Source organism: Pongo pygmaeus, chromosome 8 (assembly GCF_028885625.2).
Source record: "Pongo pygmaeus isolate AG05252 chromosome 8, NHGRI_mPonPyg2-v2.0_pri, whole genome shotgun sequence".
Classification (NCBI taxonomy): domain Eukaryota; kingdom Metazoa; phylum Chordata; class Mammalia; order Primates; family Hominidae; genus Pongo; species Pongo pygmaeus.
Window position 1 is genome coordinate 49,931,270 of NC_072381.2, and position 22,133 is coordinate 49,953,402.

A 22,133-nucleotide genomic window follows, 5' to 3' on the forward strand; every position below is an offset into this window, starting at 1 on the left:
TATGGATATTGGATAGATGCCAGAAGTGGAGTTTTGGGGTCAAAGTTTATAGTGTCAGCTGTCTTCCTAAACATTTTTATTCAATGATATTTTAAAACATGTGTATTCCATGATGTTTTAAAAACAAATATGTTTTACCTCATCTTCTTTGTGATGATAGAAAACAAATATTTTTTAAAATTTCATTGTTTATTCTTTTCACAGGTGACATTTAAAATTATTATTATAGAAAATGTTAATTTCTATATTTGGTTTTCAGTTGCTTGAAAGTTCCAGAGAAATATTAGAAACCAAAAGTTAGATTTTAAATTCTGAAATTAGTACCTGTGGCTATGCATAAAATACAATTTTTTTTTTTGTGACAGGGTCTCGCTCTGTCACCCAGGCTGGAGTGCTGTGATGTGATCTTGGCTCACTACAGCCTCCATCTCCTGGGCTCGGGCAATCCTCCCACCTCAGCCTCCCAAGTGGTGGAGATTAGGCATAGTAGTACAGGCTTTTGTAGAGATGGGGTTTCGCCATGTTGCCCAGGCTGGTCTCTTAACTCCTGATCTCAAGTGATCCTCCCACCTCGGCCTCCCAAAGTGCTAAGATTACAGGTTTGCGATACCACACCCAGCTGAAAAAATTTAAAATTCATTACTTCACTTAAAGTGAGGTTAATTAATGTAGCTAAATATAATGGCAAAACTAAACATTCCGTACTATTTGCTTCAAGCTGTTCTCATTTTCCTATCCGCTACTGTGCCATCACCATCCCTGCCGCATCAGTAATCCTCAATAGCATGACTGAAGCATGAAGTGTTCTGTTTAACTGATCTTATGCTTAGTTGATAGTTAACCTTGTGGTACTCTGAAATTGCTTGCACAAAGGTTACCTCTGAGGGACGAAGTTTGTATTTCTGGTTCTGGAGTCCTTTTTCTGTTATGCTCAAACTGTCTTGGTAGATCTTCATAACAAACATTTTCTTCTTACCATACAAGTCACTGGTTTTTAAGCATATTTATAGAATGGTACAACCATCACCATAGTTTTAGAACATTTTCATCATCCCAGAAAGAAACCCAGTATTCATTAGCATTCACACACCATTTTCCCCTCAACATCTGACCATTTCCTGGCATCCACGAACCTATTTGTTGTCTCTGGATTTCCTTCTCTGGACATTTCATATAAGTGGAATCATACAATTTGTAATCTTTATGTCTGGAATATTTCACCTAGCATAATGTTTCACATTAATTTATGTTGTAGCATGTATGAGTGCTTCGGTCCTTCGTATTGCCAAATACTCTATTGCATGTGTATGCTGCATTTTGTTTATCCATTCACGGTTGATGTGTGCATTCATCTCACAGAGTTGAACCATTCTTTTGATTGAGCAGTTTGGAAATAGTCTTTTTGTATAATCTGCAAAGGGATATTTGGGAGCACATTGAGGCCTATGGTGAAAAAGGAAATATCTTCACATAAAAACTAGACAGAAGCTTTCTGTTGATGCTTACATCAACACTTTGATGTTTGATGGACAACACTTTGATGTTTGATGGACACTTGAGGTGTTCTTACTTTCTGGCCATTAGGAATAATGCTGCTGTGGACATATGTTTTTGTATGAACATATGTTTTCATGTCTCATGCTAGTGCTAGTGCACTAACTGTAGGAATTGAATGTTTGAAAAGTTACACTGTCTACAGATAAAAACAAGTATGGCATTCGACTAAGGGCAGAACCAGATCACATGGTCCTGGGGAAGCATCTGAAGGGAGCCTTTAAGGCAGTGATGACGTCCATCAAGCAGTTGAGCAGTGAGGAGCTGGAGCAGTTCCAAAAGACTGGTAGGTGTCTACACAGACAAGGGTATCATTCATGTCTTCAGGTTGAGAGATATTTTTTAGGCTACTGTTTGACTTTTAATATCACATCCTTTTCTTTTCTTTTTTCTTTTCTCTTTTCATTTCTTCTCTTTTCTCTCTTCTCTCTTTTTTCTTCTCTTCTCTTGACAGAATCTCGCTCTGTCATCCAGCCTGGAGTGCAGTGGTGTGATCCTGGCTCACTGCAACCTCTGCCTCCCAGGTTCAAGTGATTCTCCTGCCTCAGCCTTCCAAGTAGCTGGGATTACAGGTGCGCACTACCATGCCTGGCTAATTTTTGTATTTTTAGTAGAAACAGTGTTTTGCCATGTTGGCCAGACTGGTCTCTAACTCCTGACCTCAGGTGATCCACCCGCCTCGGCCCCCCAAATTGCTGGGATTACAGGTGTGTGCCACCGCGCCCGGCCATCCTTTTCTTAAATAAAACTTTTTTTCCTGTTGATAAAAATGTTTATTATAAATAATTCTTACAGTTTAGAAAGAAAATAGCTGAGCACAGTGGCTCACATCTGAAATCCCAGCACTTTGGGAGGCCTAGATGGATAGATCACTTGAGATCACTACAGGCGCATACCACCACACTTAGCCAGGTGTGGTGGTATGTGCCTGCCATCCCAGTTACTCTGGAGGCTGAGGTGGGAGGATCCCTGGAGCCTAGGATGATTTTGTCCTTACTTTCATGGTGCTTGCTGACATTAAAGATTCGGGAAAATAATTATGGTTTTGATAATTGTTATACAGGGAAAGTGTAGGGTAATATAAACATGTGTATGGGTACCTAACCAAATGATGGGATTAGGAAAGGGAAATCAGCCCCATCTTGCCACCCCTATACAGAGCATTTCAGGGTGCCCAGAAATTTGCAGCTCTGCCATGATTAGAATCATACATGGTCTGAGTGTGGCTGTCTGACATCCCGTAACTATCCTGGGGCATAAGCTGTTTATTGTTACGGCTTCCTCTGAAGTCCAGAGAATCGCTTGAACCCGGGAGGCAGAGGTTGCAGTGAGTCGAGGTCGCGCCACTGCACTCCAGCCTGGGTGACAGAGCAAGATTCCGTCTCAAAAAATAAAAATTAAAAAAATAAGCCCCAGGCCCTCATTCCCCCATAGAGACACTGACTTAACAATATATGGACCAAATTGCCTTTGTGAGAATTTTTCAGAAATCAGTTTAAAAGTTGCAGTACCCCAGGTGAACGTAGAAGCAAGAAGAGCTGATTTGAAGCAGGTGAGAAAGTCCATTACATTTGCATACCATAGGTTCTCCCAGTACCAAGCACAGTGCAGCACAATCTGGAGGTATCTCCCACTTGCACCTTCCTTCTCAAGAGGGAAAGAGTAGAGTGGAATGTATGTCCCATGTTCTGGCTTATAGTGGGGCTGACCAAAGGACTGATTTCTGTTCATGTGACTCAGAGCACTGACAGGAACAGTGTCATACTTTGGATGACTAGGGGCTGCTGAGAACAAATGTGAGAGCTATAGCCTTGTTACAGCACTGCAGGAACTAGTATCATAAACAGATACCAAGGGGAGCAAGAAATTATGAGTTCTTAAAAAGACACAGGGGCAAACCTCTTTAGGAAATTACACAGACAAACCCAGAGAAGATACATCCCTAGAAAAGATTCAAGAGGTCCCCAAGATCTCCAGCTAAACTAATTTGTAATGCTGTTCCTTTTTACAAAGCCAGTCTATAAAGGCTAAGAGAGATGGCTGTTTTTTCAGATGCCCAAATCTCAACAAAAGATTAGCAGGTGGCCAGACACAATGGCTCATGCCTGTAATCCCAGCAATTTGGGAGACCAAGGCAGGAGGATCACTTGAATCCAGGAGTTCAAGGCCAGCCTGGGCAACACAGAGAGACCTCATCTTTACAAATAATTTAAAAAATTAGCCAGCTGTGGTGGTGCATGCCTGTTATCCCAGCTACTGGGGAGGCTGAAGCAGGAGAATTGCCTGAGCCCAGGAGTTTGAGGCTGCAGTGAGCCGTGATCAAGCCACTGCGCGCCAGCCCAGATCCTGTCTTTAAAAAAAAAAAAACAAAAAAACGGCTGAGTGTGGTGGTTCATGCCTGTAATCCCAACACTTTGGGAGGCCAAGGCGGTCAGATCACCTGAGGTCAGGAGTTCGAGACCAGCCTGGCCAACATGGTGAAACCTCGTCTGTACTAAAAATACAAAAATTAGCTGGACGTGGTGGAGGATGCCCGTAATCCCAGCTACTCGGGAGGCTGAGGCAAGAGAATCTCTTGAACCCAGGAGGTGGAGGTTGCAGTGAGCCAAGATCGCACCATTGCACTCCAGCCTTGGGGACAAGAGCGAAACACTGTCTCCAGAAAAAAAAAAAAAAAAAAATCACAAGGCATACCATGAAACAGGGAAACATGGCCTTATGAAAGGAACAAATAAATCTCTAGAAACTAACTCTAAAGAAACAGAGATCACCAGGCAAAGTGGCTCAACACCTCTAATTCCAGCACTTTGGGAGACTGAGGAGGGAGGATCACTTGAGCCCAGGAGTTCAAGACCAGCCTGGGCAACATAGAGAGACCCTGTCTCTAGAAAAGATAATAAAATAAATAATAAAATAATAAAATACGATTAGGTGGATGTGGTAGCATGTGCCTGTAGGCCCCGCTACTTACTTGGGAGACCGAGGCAGGTGGATAACCTGAGCCTGGGAGGTCGAGCTGCAATGAGCCATGATTATGCCACTGCACTCCAGCCTGGGTGACACATTAAGACCATGTGTCCAAAAAATAAAAAAATGATGGCGATCTATGAGTTGTCTGACAAAGAAGTCAAGGTAATAATCTTAAAGATGTTCAGTGAGCTACAAAGAACACACACAATCAGGAAAACAATATATGCACAAACAAAATGAGATCAGTAAACTATAATAATGTAAAATGTTAGTGATAAGGTAAACTGCGTGTCAGTATATCAGCTCTATTTGCATCTTTTTTATAAATCTGAAGATACAAAAGTTTATTTTTAATAAGTGTCAGAAACTGAAATTAAAAACCTATTGTAGGCTGGGCACAGTGGCTCACACCTATAATCCCAGCACGTTGGGAGGCCGAGGCCAGCAGATCATGAGGTCAAGAGATCGAAACCATCCTGGCCAACATGGTGAAACCCTGTCTCTACTAAAAATACAAAAATTAGCCGGGCATGGTGGTGGTGCACGCCTGCAGTCCCAGCTACTCGGGAGGCTGAGGCAGGAGAATTGCTTGAACCTGGGAGGTGGCGGTTGCACTGAGCCAGGATCGCACCACTGCACTCCAGCCTGACAACAGAGTGAGACTCCATCTCAAAAAAAAAAAAAAAAAACCTGTTGGAATAGTATCCTAAAATATGGAATACTCAGAGATAAATTTGACCACAGATGTATAGTGCTTATATACTGAAAACTACAAAACATTGCTTAGAGATAATAAAGAAAATCTGTAGGCCGGGCACAGTGGCTCACACTTGTCATCCCAGCACTTTGGGAGGCCAGGCAGGTGGATCACAAGGTCAGGAGTTCAAGACCAGCCTGGCCAACATGGTGAAACACCATCTGTACTTAAAAATACAAAAAAGTTAGCCAGGCGTGGTGGCAGGTGCCTGTAATCCCAGCTACTCAGGAGGCTGAGGCAGAGAATGGCTTGATGCTGGGAGGCAGAGGTTGCAGTGAGCTGAGATCGCATCACTGCACTCCAGCCTGTGTGACAGGGCAAGATTCCGTCTCAAAAGAAAAAAGAAAAGAAAAAAATAAAGCCTATATGAATGGAAGAGAAATAATGTTTGTATTAGTTAGCTAAGATTGCCATAACAAAATACCACAGACTGGGTGGCTTAAACAACAGAAATTTATTTATTTACATTTCTAGAGGTTGGAAGTCCAAGATCAAGGTGTCAGCAGGTTTGGTTTCTCCTGAGGCCTCTCTCCTTGATATTATCTGCTGGCCATCTTCTCACTGTGTCCACATACGGCCTTTTCTGTGATTGGTTCCTGAGTAAAGTAATGCTATAATGGTCTCATGGTTAACTGTCTCTTAACACAGCTGCTAAAAGTGGATTCTGTATTCCCTCAGCCAGAGACCTGTCAACTTAACCAGGACTCCATAGTGCCACTGGGAATTTTGGTTCATGAGAAGAGCTTATTTATTTACTTCTAGCACTGTCACCATCAGCTAAAGATAAAATATGTTCCTGATGGCAAAGCTCACACAAACATAATTTAATACTTACCCACAACCCACTTCAATTGCCCATCAATTCTTTAGCCCCATAAAGCCCTTCCAGCTCTCCCTGAATGCTGCTCCAGGGTGGATGCCTTCATAGGGGTCTTCTGGTCCTCTCTTAGATACTCATGTGCAGGTGGCCTGTCTGAGGAGGGCCTGAGTTGTTCAGTCTGTGCTGGAAGCTCCACCTCAGGCCTCTGCTTATGGTCTTAGTTATTTGCTCTCACAAGCCTGTTCTTGCTCATCAGACCTCCCGTGAAAAGCTCTGCTGAATGAGACAGCACATTGCTCTATTAAATGAGAATGTAAATGACAGCTACCTCATTAGAAGAAGTGGGGCTGGGTGGCATGGTTTATGCCTGTAGTACCAGCACTTTGGGAGGCCCAGAGGAGAGGATCACTTGAGCCCAGGAGTTCAAGACAAGCCTGGGCAACATAGCAAGGTCCCATCTCTACGGAAAATTTCAAAAATCAAAAAGACTGTCATGCAGCTCAAGGTCGTGATCTGAAATGAAACAAAAGTCTATCCGCAAATCTAAAGCCATCTTCTTTTAGAATTTAACACTTTACTGTTGTTACAGATTGTATATAACCCTTATGTATAAATGTTGGTTACACTTTTTGCTGTTTTACTTTAGGTTTTTCTCTTGCCGGTTGTATTAGTCTGTTCTCGCATTGCTGTAAAGAACTACCTGAGGCTGGGTGCAGTAGCTCACGCCTGTAATCCTACCATTTTGGGAGGCTGAGGCAAGCGGATTGTCTGAGTTCAGGAGTTTGAGACCAGCCTGGGCAGCATGGTGAAACCCTGTCTCTACTAAAATACAAAAAATTAGCTGGGTGTGGTGGTGTGTGCTTGTAGTCCCAGCTACTTGGGAGGCTGAGGAATGAGAATCACTTGAACCTAGGAGGCGGAGGTTGCGGTGAGCTGAGATTGCGCCACTGCACTCCAGCCTGGGCAACAGAGAGAGACCCTGTCTCAAAAAAAAAACTACCTGAGACTGGACTGTTTATTTAAAGAAGTTTAATTGACTCAGTTCCACAGGCTGTACAGGAGGCATGGCTGGGGAGGGCTCAGAAAATTTACAATCATGGCCGAAGGCGAAGGGGAAGCAAGCACATCTTCACATGGTGACAGGAGAGAGAAAGCGAAGAGGGAAGTGCTACACACTTTCAAACAACCAGATCTCGTGAGAACTCACTATCACGAGAACAGCAAGGGGGAAATCCACCCCCATGATCAGATCACCTCCCACCACATCCCTCTTCCAACATTAGGGGTTACAATTCAACAAGAGATTTGGATGGGGACACAGAGCCAAACCGTATCACTGGTAAAAGGTTATCATATTAGGTCATATAGGTCATTTCCTTCTATGTCAGTGGGAGATTCGCAATGCCTTTTCTTATTGGCAATATGTTGTGAGTATCTTGACCTGGGCAGTATTATCAATCTCTTATTACTTCATGGTATTTTCCTTCCCATTATCTCAACAGTATGAACTCCTCCCATATTCTGAATTGAAGGAAGTTTATTTTTTTGTAGTCCAGCTAACTTCCTTTATTTTTATTATGGTAAAATATACCAAAAATTTACCATTTTGTTTTTTTTTTTTTTTTTTTGAGACAAGAGTCTTGCTTTGTCACCCAGGCTGGAGTACAGTGGCATGATCATAGCTCACTGTAACCTCAAAAAGTCAAACTTCTGGACATAAGCAGTTTTCCCTCTCTCAGACCCCTGAGTATCTCGAACTACAGACACATGCCGCCACAGCCAACTAAATTTTTTTTTTGTTTTTGTAGAGACAGGGTCTTGCTATGTTGCCTAGGCTGGTCTCAAACTCCTGACCAAGAGTAATCCTCCTGCCTAAGCCTCCCAAAGTGCTGGAATTACAAGTGTGAACCACTGGGTCAGCCTTTTTGTTGTGTCTTTTTCTGGTTTTGTTATCAGGGTAATATTGGCCTCTTAGAATGAATCTGAAAGTATTCCCTTCTCTTTGATTTTTTGGAATAGTTTGAATAGGACTGGTATTAGATCTTCTTTAAATGTTTGGTAGAATTCAGTAGTGAAGTTATCAGATCCTGGGCTTTCCTTTGGTAGGAGACTTTTTTTATTATAGGCTTCAGTCTTGTTATTGGTCTATTTGAGTTTTGGATTTCTTCATGGTTCAATCTTTTTAGGTTGTATGTGTCTAAGCATTTATCCATTTCTTATATGCTTTTCAATTTATTGGCATAGAGCTTCTTATAACAGCCTCTAGTGATCGTTGAATTTCTGGGGTTTAGTTGTAATGTCTCCTGTTTCTCTCTGATTTTATTTATTTGGTTCTTGTCTCCTTTTTTTCTTAATCTGGCTAAAAGTTTGTAGATTTTTCAAAACTCCAACTTTTTATCTTGTGTATTTTTTGTCTCAATTTTATTTCTGCTCGATCTTTACTATTTCTTTTCTTCTAATTTTGGGTTTGGTTTGCTCTTTCTTTTCTAGTTCTTTGACAGGGTCTCCCTCTGTCACCCAGCCTGGAGTGCAGTGGCACAGTCTCCGCTCACTGCAACTTCCGTCTCCCAGGCTCAAGCAATCCTCCCACCTCAGCCTCCCAAGTAGCTGAGACTACAAGTGTGCACCATCATGCCTGGCTAATTTTTGTAGAGATGGAATTTCACCATGCTGCCCAGGCTGGTCTCAAACTCCTCAGCTCAAGCAATCCATTGGCCTTGGCCTCCCAAAGTGTTGGAATTACAGGCATGAGCCACCACACCCGGCCATGCTTTTCTAGCTTTTTAAGATGCATTGTTAGGTTGTTTAATTGAAGCTTTTCTACTTTTTTGATGTAAGCATTTATTCTAATAAACTTTTATCTTAGCACTGTTTTTATTGTATACCATAGGTTTCGTTCTGTTGTGTATTCATTTCCATTTCTTTCAAGAAATTTTTTAATTTTCTTCTTAATTTCTTCATTGACCCAGTGGTTGTTCAGAAGCATGTTGTCAAATTTCCATGTGTTTTTATTGTTTGTATACTTTCTTTTCTTTCTTTCTTTTTTTTTTTTTTTTTTTTTCTGAGATGGAGTCTCCCTCTGGTGCCCAGGCTGGAGTGCAGTGGGTCAATCTTGGGTCATTGCAACCTCTGCCTCCCGGGTTCAAGCGATTCTCCTGCCTCAGCCTCCTGAGTAGCTGGGATTACAGGCACGTGTCACCATGCCCAGCTAATTTTTGTATTTTTAGTAGAGACGAGGTTTCACCATGTTGGCCAGGATGGTCTCAAACTCCTGAACTCAAGTGACGCACCCACCTCAGACTCCCAAAGTGCTGGGATTATAGGTGTGAGTGCCCGGTCAATATCTCTACTTTCCGAAGTTCTACTTATTACTGATTTTTAGTTTTACTGCATTGTGATCAGAAAAATTACTTGCTATTATTTGAATTTTTAAAAATTTGTTAAGATTTGTGGCATAACATACGGTCTATCATTGAAAATATTTCATGTGCTGAGGGGAATAATGTGTATTCTGCAGCTATTGAATTAACTGTTCTATAAATGTCTATTAGGTCCATTTGGTCTATCATGCAGATTAAGTCTGATAAGGGTTTTTGTTGTTGACGATGATTTTCTGTCTAGATTTTCTATGCAATGCTGAAAGTGGAGTGTCAAAGTCCCCAGCTGTTATTGTATTGGGAATTCTCTCTCTTTATCCTAACAGTATTTGCTTTATCTATCTGGGTGTTCCAGCACTGGGTACATTAATGTTTACAATCATTATAACCTCTTGCTGAATTGACCCCTTTATCATCATATAATGACCTTCTTTGTCTCTTTTCATAGGTTTCGACTGAAAAATTTATTTTATCTGAAATAAGCATAGCTATTCCTGCTCTTTTTGGGGGTGTTTCATTTGCATGGAATGTCTTTTTCCATCCCTGCATTTTCAGTCTATGTGTGTCTTTATAGGTGAAGACAGTTTCTTGTAGGCAGCATATAGTTACATCTTCTAAAAATTTATTCAGCCACTCTATGTCTTTTGATTTGGAGAACTTAGTACATTGACATTCAGTGTTATTATTGATAGGTAAGAACTTACTGCTGCCATTCTGTTAATTTTTTCTGGTTGTTTTGTTGGTCCTGTCTTCCTTTCTTACTTCCTTTCTGTCTTTGTAAGTGATTTTCCCTGGTAATATGTTTTAATTTCTTGCTTTTTATTTCTTGTGTATCTATTATAGGTCTTTGCTTTGTGGTAATTATAAGAGTTGCTAGTAACAGCTTATAACTAGTTATTTTAAACTGATGAAAACTTAACACTGAGTAGAAAAAAGGAAAAAAGCAAACAAGCAAAGAGAAAACTTAAAAAAACTCTACAATTTTACTCCATCTTCCCTTGCCTCAATGGCTGTTTTTTGCCTTTTTTGGGGGGGGAGGGTTTCTCTAATTACATCTTTTTATATCATCTATCTCTTAAGAAATTGTCATTATTATTATTATTTTGAGGTCAAGTGTCTGTCGCCCAGGCTGGAGTTCAGTGGTATGATCTCAGCTCACTGCAACCTCCGCCTCCTGGGTTCCAGTGATTCTTATGCCTCAGCCTCCTGAGTAGTGGGGATTACAGGTGTGCAACACCATGCCTGGCTAATTTTTTGTATTTTTAGTAGAGACGGGGTTTTGCCATGTTGGCCAGGCTCACTTCAAACTACTGACCTCAAGTGATCCGCCCACCTTGGCCTCCCATGTTGTCACTATTATTATCATTTTTTTTTTCTTTTTTGAGATGGAGTCTCGCTCTGTCGCCCAGGCTGGAGTGCAGTGGCATGATCTCGGCTCACTGCAGGCTCCGCCTCCTGGGTTAATGCCATTCTCCTGCCTTGGCCTCCCATATAGCTGGGACTACAGGCACCCACCACCATGCCCAGCTAATTTTTTGTATTTTTAGTAGAGATGGGGTTTCACCGTGTTAGCCAGGATGGTCTCGATCTCCTGACCTCGTGATCCACCCACCTTAGCCTCCCAAAGTGCTGGGATTACAGGTGTGAGCCACTGCACCTGGCCGTCATCATTATTTTTGATAGATTTGTCTTTTAGTCTTCCTGCTAATGATATGAGTGGTTTAAATAATGCAATTACAGTGTTAAGCTATTCTGTATTTGTCTGTGTACTTAAGTTTACCAGTGTGTTTTATATCTTCAGTTGCTTTCTTGTTACTCACTAATGCCCTTTTCTTTCACATTGAAGAACTTCTTGTAAAACAGGTCTGGTGTTGACAAAATCCCTTAGCTTTTGTTGTCTGAGAAGGTCTTTATTTCTTCTTATGTTGAAGGATAATTTTGCTGGGTATAATATTCTAGTCCAAAATTTTTCTTCCTTTAATACTTTGAATGTCATTCTGTTTCCTCAGGCTGGTAAGGTTTCCACTGAGAACTCTGCTGCCAGGTTTATTGGAGCTCCTTTTTATGTTATTTGCTTCTTTTCTCTTGCTGCTTTTAGGATCCTTTCTTTATCTTTGACCTTTGAGAGTTTGCTTATTGTATACTTTGAGGTAGTTTTATTTGGCTTGAATCTTCTAAGTGTTCTTGATCTTCATGTTCCTAGGTATTCATGTCTTTCTCTAAGTTTGGAAGGTTCTCTGTTATTATTTATTTGTATAAACTTTTACGCCAGTTTCTCCGTCTACGTCCTATTTAAGACCAATGGTTACTAGACTTGCCCTTTTGAGATTATTTTCTAGATCTTGTAATAGTGCTTCCTTCTCTTTTATTTATTTTTGCTTTTTTCTCCTTGGACTGTGTGCTTGCATATAGCCTGTCTTAGAATCTACTGATTCATTCTGCCACTTGATCAATTCTACTGTTGAGAGATTATGATTCATTTTTCAAATTGTCAATTGAGTTTCTAAGCCCCAGAATTTCTGCTAGATTCTCACTCTGTTGCCCAGACTGGCTTGCAATGGTGCAAGCTCAGCTCACTTCAACCTCTGCCTCCCAGGTTCCAGCGATCTCCTGTCTCAGCATTCTGAGTAGCTGGGACTACAGGTATGCACCACCACAACCAGCTAATTTTTTGTATTTTTAGTAGAGATAGGGTTTCTACTAAACCCCATGTTGGTCAGGCTGGTGTGGAACTCCTGACCTCAAGTAATCTGCCCACCTTAGCCTCCCAAAGTGATGGTACTGCAGGTGTGCACCACTGTGCCTGGCCTCTGCTTGATTTGTAAATGTTAATTCTTCATTAAATTAATCTGATAGAATTCTGAATTCCTACTCTGTGTTATCTTGAAGTTGTTGGGCTTCCTCAAGATGGGTATTTTGAATTCTCTGTCTCAGAGGTCATATAATTTAATCACTCCAGAATTGGTCACTGGTGCCTTATTTAGTCCATTTGGTGAGATCATGTTTTCCTGGATGCTCTTGATTCTTGTGGATGTTCAGTGATATCTGAGCATTGAAGAGTTAGGTATTTATTTCAGTCTTTGGAGTCTGGACTGTTTGTATCCATCCTTTTTGAGAAGGCTTTCAGTAATTGAAGTGGGATTAAGTGTTGTTACATAAGCCTGTGGTCATTGTGGCCTCAGGCAGAGCTATGAGGCCAAGAGTGCTCACGCGCACCAGGCTTTCTTTTTGGAATTCGAGGTAAGGCCTTTACCACCGCCGTTGGGCTCAGAGCGGGGAAGACTGGGACCTGTCTGAAGGTCTGGAGAGAACTCACAGTTGCACACTTGCCCCCACTGCCCCTTTCCTGGCATGGGGTGAGATGGGTCTACTTCAGCAACCAGTGCCTGCCCTTGATCCCTGCAGGAGCTGAAGGAGGTGGGCAAGGAGCAGCCCAGACTGGAGGCTGAGTACCCTGCCAACACCACCAAGAACCGTTACCCACATGTGCTACCCTGTGACTGCTGGGGGCAGGAGAGGATGCATGGCAGAGGGCTAGGGCTTGGCATGGGGGCGGGGGGCTTCATGTGCCCAGACCTGAATGCACAGCTTTCACTTTCTGCAGACGACCACTCCAGGGTCAGGCTGACCCAGCTGGAGGGAGAGCCTCATTCTGACTACATCAACGCCAAGTTCATCCCAGTAAGGGCCACCGGTGAGGCCGTCCATGGGATCTGGGATCGGCTCGGGAGATGGGCTGGTTTGCAGGCCACACTGGCCTTCACTAGCTGTAACAGCTCTGTAGGAGATCACCAGCTTGGGCTTCATGAGCTCAATCCAGCAGGTGTCTAGCAAGGGTCTACTGTGTGCTGGGCTCTGTGCTGGGCATGCAGGAGGCAGAGCTGAGTTAGCCACATTCCCCACCTTCAAAGGAGCACGTGGGCATGTGTGTGACATTCACCACACACAGTGACAAGGGCTGTAATAGAGGAAAAAACACTGTACTCAGGGCACATGGAGGAAGGGGAAATTTCGTCCACCTGAGGAATCAAGAAAGGCTACCCAGAGGAGGAGACATTTGATTTATTGAAGGATGAGTAACATTTTGATAAGTGATGAAAGAGGAAGGACATTCTGTTGACTGGAAGAAGCGGCCAGAGAACAGCTAGGCAGTAACATTCAGGCAGTGTGTGTGTGTGTGTGGTGGGGGGTGCGTAGGGGTGAGGGAGTGGGGAGGTGCTGGCTGGTGGGAGATGTAATGGGAAAGATAGCCTGGGGCTGAATGGGCTGAATGAAGGAGGGCTTGATTGTTAGGCTGAGGGCTTTGGACTCTATTTGGTGGGCAGTGGGGAGCCATAGAAGATTTTTGAGCATGGAAGAAATGCAGTTTGGTTTTAGGAAGGTGACTCTGGGTGGGTGAAGAGGGTGGCCTGGGTGGGTGAAGAGGGTGGCCTTGGTGGGCTATTTAACTCATGTCAGTATCTTGTTGTTTTCATTGGGGTTTTTCTTGTCCCTTTGGGGTGGGACAGGGACGGGGGTGGTGTCTCTGAAGTCAGCCCTTCTGGTTTGCATTCTGGGTGCACGCGTGTTCCTGTGTGTGCACACATGTAGGTGTGTGCACAGCATCCTCACTCCTGGAGGTCAAATGTTGGAAATCTGCTGTGTGCTGGACACCAAGCATTGCCCCTTACCAAGCATTGCCCGTTACCATGTTCCTGACCTCTGCCTTCTACACCCCAGGGCCACACCCGCCCACCCACAGGAATTCATTGCCTCTCAGGGGCCTCTCAAGAAAACGCTGGAGAACTTTTGGCGGCTGGTGCAGGAGTAGCAGGTCCACATCATCATCATGCTGACCATCAGCATGGAGAACGGGAGGGTGAGTGCGCCTTGCAGGCTGCTGGAAAGGCCACCAGGTGGCGCACGTTCTCCTTGTGGGGATGGCCCCGTTGGCATCTTCCCGTGGGAAGGCGAGGCAGACTGGAGTGAGGCCAATCAGGCCTGGAGGGTGGTGGAACCACTTCCCACCCAGACACAGGATGGGGTGGTCCCTGGGATGGGGAGGCAGTGGGAGGAACCAGGTATGTAAACTCCCAGCTTGGCTTAGTTTCTACAGGCTTCTTGCCCTGGGCAGAGAAGGCACCAAGGGGTAGGGACTGCCCAGGGCCGGTGTCAAAGGTACCATCATGGATCCTTCCTTTCGATAAGCCTGGCAGACGCAGGGCCCTGGGACATGCAGAGAGGCTGCCGAGTCTGTCCTCTTGCTGGAGCAGTGAGCCCAGGGCCGCTGGCCGCTGAATAAGGGCTGTTCTGTTTGGCTCAGGAACCTAGTGGCTGACTCAGAATCCTGAGAGTCATGAGATGTCTGAGGGCAAGGATGCCGGAGCCCAGGCAAGGGAGAGCAGCTCCTGGAGGAGGGAGCCTTGGAGCTGGGTCATTACAGAGAGCAGAATCCCAGCAGGGCGGCAGGCACCAGAAAGGTGGGCAGGGAGCGGTGTGACTGGGTAAAGCAGGGGGCGGCAGTGATAGGGCTGGGCCCACAGCCGCCCTTCCCTTCTTCAACCTTCTGGTCCCAGGTGCTGTGTGAGCATTACTGGCTGACCAACCCTACCCCGGTCACCCATGGTCACATCACCATCCACCTCCTAGCCGAGGAGCCTGAGGATGAGTGGACCAAGCGGGAATTCCAGCTGCAGCACGTGCTTGCCCCAAGGATGAGGGGTGGGACAGGCATTAGAGCTGAGACCCCTGAGAAGGTTGCCTCACTTCCTGGGTCCCTGGAGCCCTCTCTTTCGGAGGACCACAAGTACTCAGTCACCACCCAGGGAAGTGTGTGTTAGGGAAGGGGTGGAGAGGCACAGAGAAGGTTAAGGGCTTATCTGAGGCTGCACAGTGAGGGAAAGGAAGAACAGGAGAGACATGATGGTTCCTGACCTCCTCCATGCCAGCTCAGGGCTCTTGCCTCACCCCATACCCCCTGTGCCCAACTTCCTTCCCAGGTTGTGCACTCCTGGGGCAGGAAAGCCAGAGACCCGAATCACTCCTCTGCCCAGGCACCCTCTATATGCAGAGGTTACCCAGGAGGCTAGAGAAGGACCCGAGGGCTCAGGAAGCATCCTGATGGGGGAGACATAGCTGCCACCCTCAAGGAACAGTTGGTCTGCATCATCCCTGCCCTTAGGCAGCTGGGGAAGAAAGTGTGAAGTCTGGGCCATGGGAACCTGGAGTTAGGAAGCTAAGGAGCAGCAGCAGGGCCCCTCTGCCCCTTTGCCCCCTTCCCACCCACTTCTTAGGTTGTCCAGCAACAGCAGCGGAGGGTGGAGCAACTGCGGTTCACCACCTGACCCCACCACAGCATCCTTGAGGCCCCCAGCTCCCTGCTCACCTTTATGGAGCTGGTACAGTAGCAGGCAAGGGCCACCCAGGGCATGGGACCCATCCTGGTGCACTGCAGGTGAGGGCAGGTAAGTGCATAGGGTGGAGAGCCCCTGCCTGGCCTGGAGGCGTGGGGGGCTCTTGGACTGTGGGGAGAGCTGGGGACATGGGCAGCCTTTTCACCCATTCAGCTCCTCAGGGGCTGTCCCTGCGGTGCGGCCATGGGCCAGACAGGCACCTTCATGGCCCTGTCGAGGCTGCTGCAGTAGCTGGAGGAGGAGCAGATGGTAGATGTGTTCCATGCTGTGTATGCACTCCGGATGCACCAGCTCCTCATGATCCAGACCCTTGTGGGGGCCCTGCAGGCTGGGCTGGGCAGCTGGGACCCTGAAGGCGTGGGAGGGAGGGGGGTAGCCACAGGGCTACAGGAGGGACCAGGAAAGAGAGCTCATGAGGCACACAGAAGACCCTGGGGAGAGAGTTTCAGACACATCACCATCCTACCTGGGCTGTGCTTCCTATTCTGTGAAAGGGGAGGTGGGACAGGACCCTGTCAGCTTTGACAACATGGGATGGTGGAGGGAAGGTTTCTCAGTGGCTCCCTCTCCTCTCCTACCTGATCCCTGCCTTGCTGGTCAGGGCCTGGAAAATCTCCCTGCAGGCCCCGCTCGCTCCTCGCTGAGCAGCCTGATGCCCTTTCCCCTGGCAGAGCCAGTACGTCTTCCTGCACAGCTGATTACTGAACGAGATTCTGGAAGGGCCCTTTAACATCTCAGAGTAAGTCCCAGCTTCCCTGTGCCTCCCACAGGCAGGCTCCCTGCTCCTGTTCATGGGCAGAGCCGAGCAGAATAGACGGGGAGCTGGGGAACCTTCAGTGCCTTCTCCCTCTCCAGCCCTCCCACCAGGTCTTGGCCCATCTCTGTGACAAACCTCCCGCAGGCGTGTGCCAAGAGGGCAGCCAATGCCAATGCTGGCTTCTTGAAGGAGTACGAGGTACGCTTCAGGCCGGGAAATGGGTGACAGCCAAGGGCAGCTTTCCCCTGCAGAGCCAGCCCTGCAGTAGGATCTCCCAGCCTCAGGGCACCCATCTCCTTCCCAGCTCTTGCTGCAGGCCATCAGGGACGAGGCTGGCTCTTCCGCACCCCCGCCTGGCTATGAGCAGGACAGCCCCGTCTCCTGTCTCACTGTGGACCCTGTGGAGGGGCAGGGGGCCAGCGTGGGCTGGGGGCCTCTGGCAGCTTCACCCTCACTGTCTTCCCTCAGATGACCGTTCTCAGGGGCAGTTTTCTCTGGTGGAGGGGAGCCCCCCGACGACATGCCCAAAGCCTGGCTCTTCCCTGTGAGATGATGCTGGTTTTGCCACTGTTTCCTGCCCTCTCTGATCACCTGTACTTCCCGGGCTGGGGCTGCTGGGGGCTCCCAGAGTTGTGGGCTTGGCAGGGGACACCTTCAGTCTCTGGAAGCCAATGAGCTGTGCTCTGCAGGGTGGGCCCTCTGGCCATGATCATATGGTGCTGACTGGCCCCGCAGGGCCAGAGGAGCTCTAGGAGCTGGTGTGGCAGTACGGGGCTCATGTGCTTGTCTCTCTGTGCCCACCCGATGCCATGGAGAAAGAGAGCAGAGGAAGGGAGGTTCAGGAGTTAGGGTTGAGGATGGAGGTGGGTAGTTTGTGGTGCTGTCTAACCCGGGCAGGGGCAGAGATCTCAGGAAGTTGCCTGAGCAGCCCTAACTTGGTCCCAGCCATAGGAATTCTGGCCAACGGAGATGCAGCCTGTAGTTACAGACATGGTGACAGTGCACTGGGTGGCCGAGAGCAGCACAGCAGGCTGGCTCTGTACCCTCTTCAGGGTCACACATGTAGGTGTTGGGGCCACAGGGCATGGGGTGCTGTGTCGGGGAAGAGTCCTGTGCGGGTTCCCTCTGCCCTCTCCAGCACCAATGCTGATCATGTCTTTGCCCCAGGGGGAGAGCAGGAAGGAAAGGGGGGTGCAGAGACTGCAGTTTCCATACCTGGAGCCTGGGCATGAGCTGCCCACCACCACCCTGCTGCCCTTCCTGGCTGCTGTAGGCCAGTGCTGCTCTCGGGGCAACAGCAAGAAGCCGGGCACACTGCTCAGCCACTCCAGGTGTTGTTGGACAACGGCCTTGGGGGAGTGGACACTGGAAGCCCCTCCCTGCCCCTCTGGCATAGCCTCAGATCTCCCTGGGCCCTGCTTGGGTTGTTTAAAAGGACACAGTCTCACAATGCCCCTGTCTTCTCCATACCCTACCCTGTCCTCATTAATACGGTGGGAATTTACCGCTTGCCTCCCTGGGCCCAGGCTGGCTGGCTGACCAAGTGTCCGGTGTCCCTTCTCAGTCCCTGCGCCCAGGTTGGGTTTTCTCACATCCCCAGACACCCCCGCCACACCCCCTTTAGGTACCTCATCCACCTCTAGGTCAGTTGCAGCAAGGGTGCGACACAGCTGGGCACCTTCCTGGCCATGAAGCAGCTGCTGCAGCAGGCAGGGTCTGAGTGCACCGTGGATGTCTTTAACGTGGCCCTGCAGCAGTCTCAGGCCTGTGGCCTTATGACCCCAACGCTGGTGAGAGGCGACCGGGGCGACGGGGCTGGGGTGGGGGCGTGGGGGCTCAGCTGTGGGAAGGGGCGGGGAGATGAGGGAGCTGCTGCCCAGGCCCCTAGGCAGCACCACCTGGGTAGCCACCAGGTGGCGTTGTGGACCGCTGTGCGTTCTCCCAGATGGAGCCCTAGGGGTTGGGACACACAAGGGAGCCTTTTTCTGTTACACTGGGGCAGGCGGGGTGAGCCTCCTAACCCTATGTCAATCTCCAGAAGCAGTATGTCTGCCTCTACAGCTGTCTGAACAGCGCGCTGGCAGACGGGCTGCCTGAGTCGGCACTGGTCACTGTGCAGGAGAGGTTAGTGTCCTGTGGGATGGGGACAGCATTCCCGACACATCCACGTGGGCCTGGGCCTCCCTGGAAGGGTGGCCTCCACTGAGCCCTGTGCTGCGAAGTTACAGGGTCTTGGAATAAAGACCTGTGGCCAAGCATGAAGCTCAGTGTGTTCTGTCTGTCCGTCCTCAGACCTGGGCCCAGCGTGTGGGTCTCGTGGGCAAACATGGAGCTTCCATGGGATGGAAGCTAGGACCTGGAGTCTGGTTGAACTCGATGACCTATGGCCCCTATGCTGTTGGTTTTTTCCCTGAAGCAATCCTCTCTCCGCTAATCCTCCAGTTTCTAAATTTCCTCCGACTTTGGTCTCTCCATGTCTAGTTTTCTGTGGTGCTAAACCCTGGATTCAGAATCACAGCTCCAAATTGTTTGTCCTCTGCCCCATCACCCTGTATGCACCACGCTGTATGCAGTAGGGTTTATCCTGTTTCCCACTTCCCTTCTCCTGCCATCCCCAGCCTTCTTTACCTGCCAGAGCCCCCAGGGGCCACCCTCAGCCCCCACCAGGATGGAGGTGCCAGAGCTACCCTGTTACTCGGAAGGCAGGCACTGGAGGCACCCCTCAGGTGGAGTTGCCAAGTTTTCCCTGCTCCTTCGCTCTCTCCTCCTTCCTCCCCTCTACATAGGAGGAGGTGGGGGAGAAAGCAGGGAGGGCATATGGAGAAAGGAAAAACCAGGAGGAGCAGCAGAGACCAGAAAAGAAGGTGGGGAGGCAGCTGCCTGTCCCACACACTCTAGGACTGCACTGCATACCATGTGCATGACTGCTGCTGGCCACATGAGCTCCTGCCTGCCTCCCTGGTCAGGCTGGAAGTTTCCAGGTGCAGTGCCTGATGCTGGACACTAACTGCCCCTTGTGGAAGGCCCTGGGAGGACACAGAGAAAGCCTGAACAGATGAGAGCAAGAGTCCCTGAAATGGAGTTGGGTCTCCCCAAGGGGAAGGGGGGAAAAGCTCTTTGGCCAACCTGAGTTCCTACTAAGGTGCAACGGGTCAGAAGTCAGGAGGGTCCTTCTCAGGTCTGGTTGAAGAAGGGTACAGAGGTCATGCTGGCTGCTCAGCCGAGAGCTTTCCCAGAACGAGACTAAAGCACTGGTGCCCTCCCAGGAGGACTAAATGTCGGTGTCCTCCATATGCCATGTTTATCAGGAGCTGAGGGTGGGCCCCCTAATGACCCTCACAAAAGCAGGCTGGAGGCTCTACTCTGAGCTGCCCAGGTCTGTCTCAAGCAGCTGCTGCTGACGTTGCAACAGGGCTCAACCATAGCTTTTCCACTCTGGGAAAATCTCACATTGGAGAAGCAGGAGCTGCAAATGAGATGGAGCCAAGGCTATGGTTGAGTGAAGGAAGTGCAGCTGGCCTGCGGTAGCCTTCTGCCATAGGGCAGAGGTGGCTCTATCTGTGGGTCTTTCTGGTCATGTAGGCCCATCCTTTGGCCTTCCTAGGAGGCTCATCTACTTTCAGCACCATGGCACCAACTGGAGGCCTAGGTCTGCTCATTTCTTGGTCCAGCTATGCAGCCCCTCTAGCCCTGGGAGGTTATCAGAGAGTGGAGAGGTGTTGATGAGAGGATCCTGGCATGTGGAAGGACAGGGTGGAAGAAATCCTGGATGTCTCTGAGGTCCCAGGTTTCTGGTATACTCTCTGGCTGGACCATGGGGAGATAGGGCAAAAAAGGAAGGAGGGGGGCCCCCAGCCTGCTCTAGCTCTGCGCTGGGGCTTGGCTCAGCATGGGGGAGAGAGCAAGAGACTGCGTGAAGGAAGCACAGCCAGCTCACTATGGTCTAAGGAGAGAACAGGGATTGACCTCAGTTTTAACCACCATGCCCCTTGCTCACCAGGGCTCTGGGGCCGGCCAGGTCAGCCACTTGGTGGAATTCCACCCTCAGGGTGGTTGAGCTGCAGCTGCAGCACCCGGCCTCCAGGTGGCGCCAATCCGCTTGCTTTGTGGTGGGCTCTGGCAACCAGCTGAGCTGCACGCAGTCCCTCAGCCTCCCGAGGTCCTGGGAGCAGGGAACAAGGTGGTCCCCGTAAACCTGACAGAGGCTGCGGGAGTGCATTTCCATCCACGGTGCACTCAGCGGGTGGAACTCCACACCCGTTTCTTTGGAGTCAAGGCACGGCCTCTCAGTGAGGAGACTGCTCCTGGTTGCCCACTGCCGGGTCATCCCAGCTTGCAGTGGAACCCTCCGCAGCCTGGCCTCTTCCAGGGTAGCCCCTCACTCCCCTCTCTCCTGTACTAGGAGACAGGCCGAGGAGGGCTGACGAGTTCCAGCTTTGGGGATGCCCCATCAGCTGTGTCACCTTGTTGGGTCTCGAAGTTTCCTCCAGCGTGAAACGTGGTGGAGGCATGAGGGGCTATGGGAGCCCCAAGGTCTCTTTCAGAGACTTCCTCTGGGTCCCATGTGTCCCCGTGGCTGTCCCTAAAGGCAAGAGGGTCCCCAGCCCTGCAGCCAAGTCTCTGGGACACTCTTTCCAAACAAGTGCAGGTCTCTGACGGGCTGAGCTTTGCTCGCTTGGGTTTCTTTGCTTTTTTCCTTTTTTTTTTTTTTCTGTTTCCTGGATGAAATTCCTGCCAGCTCCGAAGGAAGAAGGGAAGGGGAGCGAGCCGCAGAGTAGAAAGTTTCCTTGACTCCTCTTCCGGCTGGGTCTCCCTCCCTTGCCAAGCCCCGCCTGTGAAACTGAATAACGAAGATGACTCAACAATGCCTGCCTGTCTGACTGCACTGTCCCGGCGCTCCCACCGCCGCCGCCGACACCCAGTAGAGCCCCCGGGGCGGTCCCCACCAACGGTGCAGCCCGCTGGGACTGGGAAGAAGCAGCTGCGGCCACCACGCCCGTGCCTTTGCGCGCCCGGCCTCCAGGGGCCCCAGCAGCCCGGCCGCCGAGATGCCCAGCCCGCCCGGGCTCCGGACGCTGTGGCTTTGCACCGCTCTGTGAGCCTCCCGGAGCGCCGGCGGCGCCCCCCAGCCCGACCCGGGGCCCACCGCCTGCCCGGCCCCCTGCCACTGCCAGGAGGATGGCATCGTGCTGTCTGCCGACTGCTCTGAGTTCCGGCTGTCCGCCGTACCAGGGGACCTGGACCTCCTGACGGCTTACCTGTGAGTACTGCTCCCTTGTACCCACCTGGTCCTGCGGGCTGCTGGCTAGCGCCCAGTCCTGGCCTCAGCAGGGCACCTGCTCGCTTGGTGCCCTGGGGCGTGGGCATCCCGGAGAGGGTTCACCCCCTTCGAAGTTGACCGTTGCGGGACTGGGGAGGGAAGAAGAGTCTGAGACTAAATATCAGGCAAGCAGGGAGACCGGGCTTCCCTGACTTGGCTTCCCCATTGGCCTCCGTGCTTGTGGGC

At 49.0% G+C, this 22,133-nt stretch overlaps 1 long non-coding RNA gene and 1 pseudogene across 2 annotated transcripts in view; both read left to right on the forward strand.

The window, feature by feature from the left end:
* LOC129006834 (isoleucine--tRNA ligase, cytoplasmic-like) overlaps positions 1 to 18,884 on the forward strand; it is a 77,743-nt pseudogene extending 58,859 nt beyond the window's left edge.
* Positions 18,885 to 20,524: 1,640 nt separating this feature from the next.
* The window catches only part of LOC129006836 (uncharacterized), a 31,097-nt gene continuing 29,488 nt past the window's right edge, over positions 20,525 to 22,133 (forward strand). For both annotated transcript variants that reach the window (XR_010127416.1, XR_008492098.1), the window contains exon 1: positions 20,525 to 21,887. This is a non-coding gene — a long non-coding RNA (uncharacterized LOC129006836). The remainder of the gene's footprint in view (positions 21,888 to 22,133) is intronic.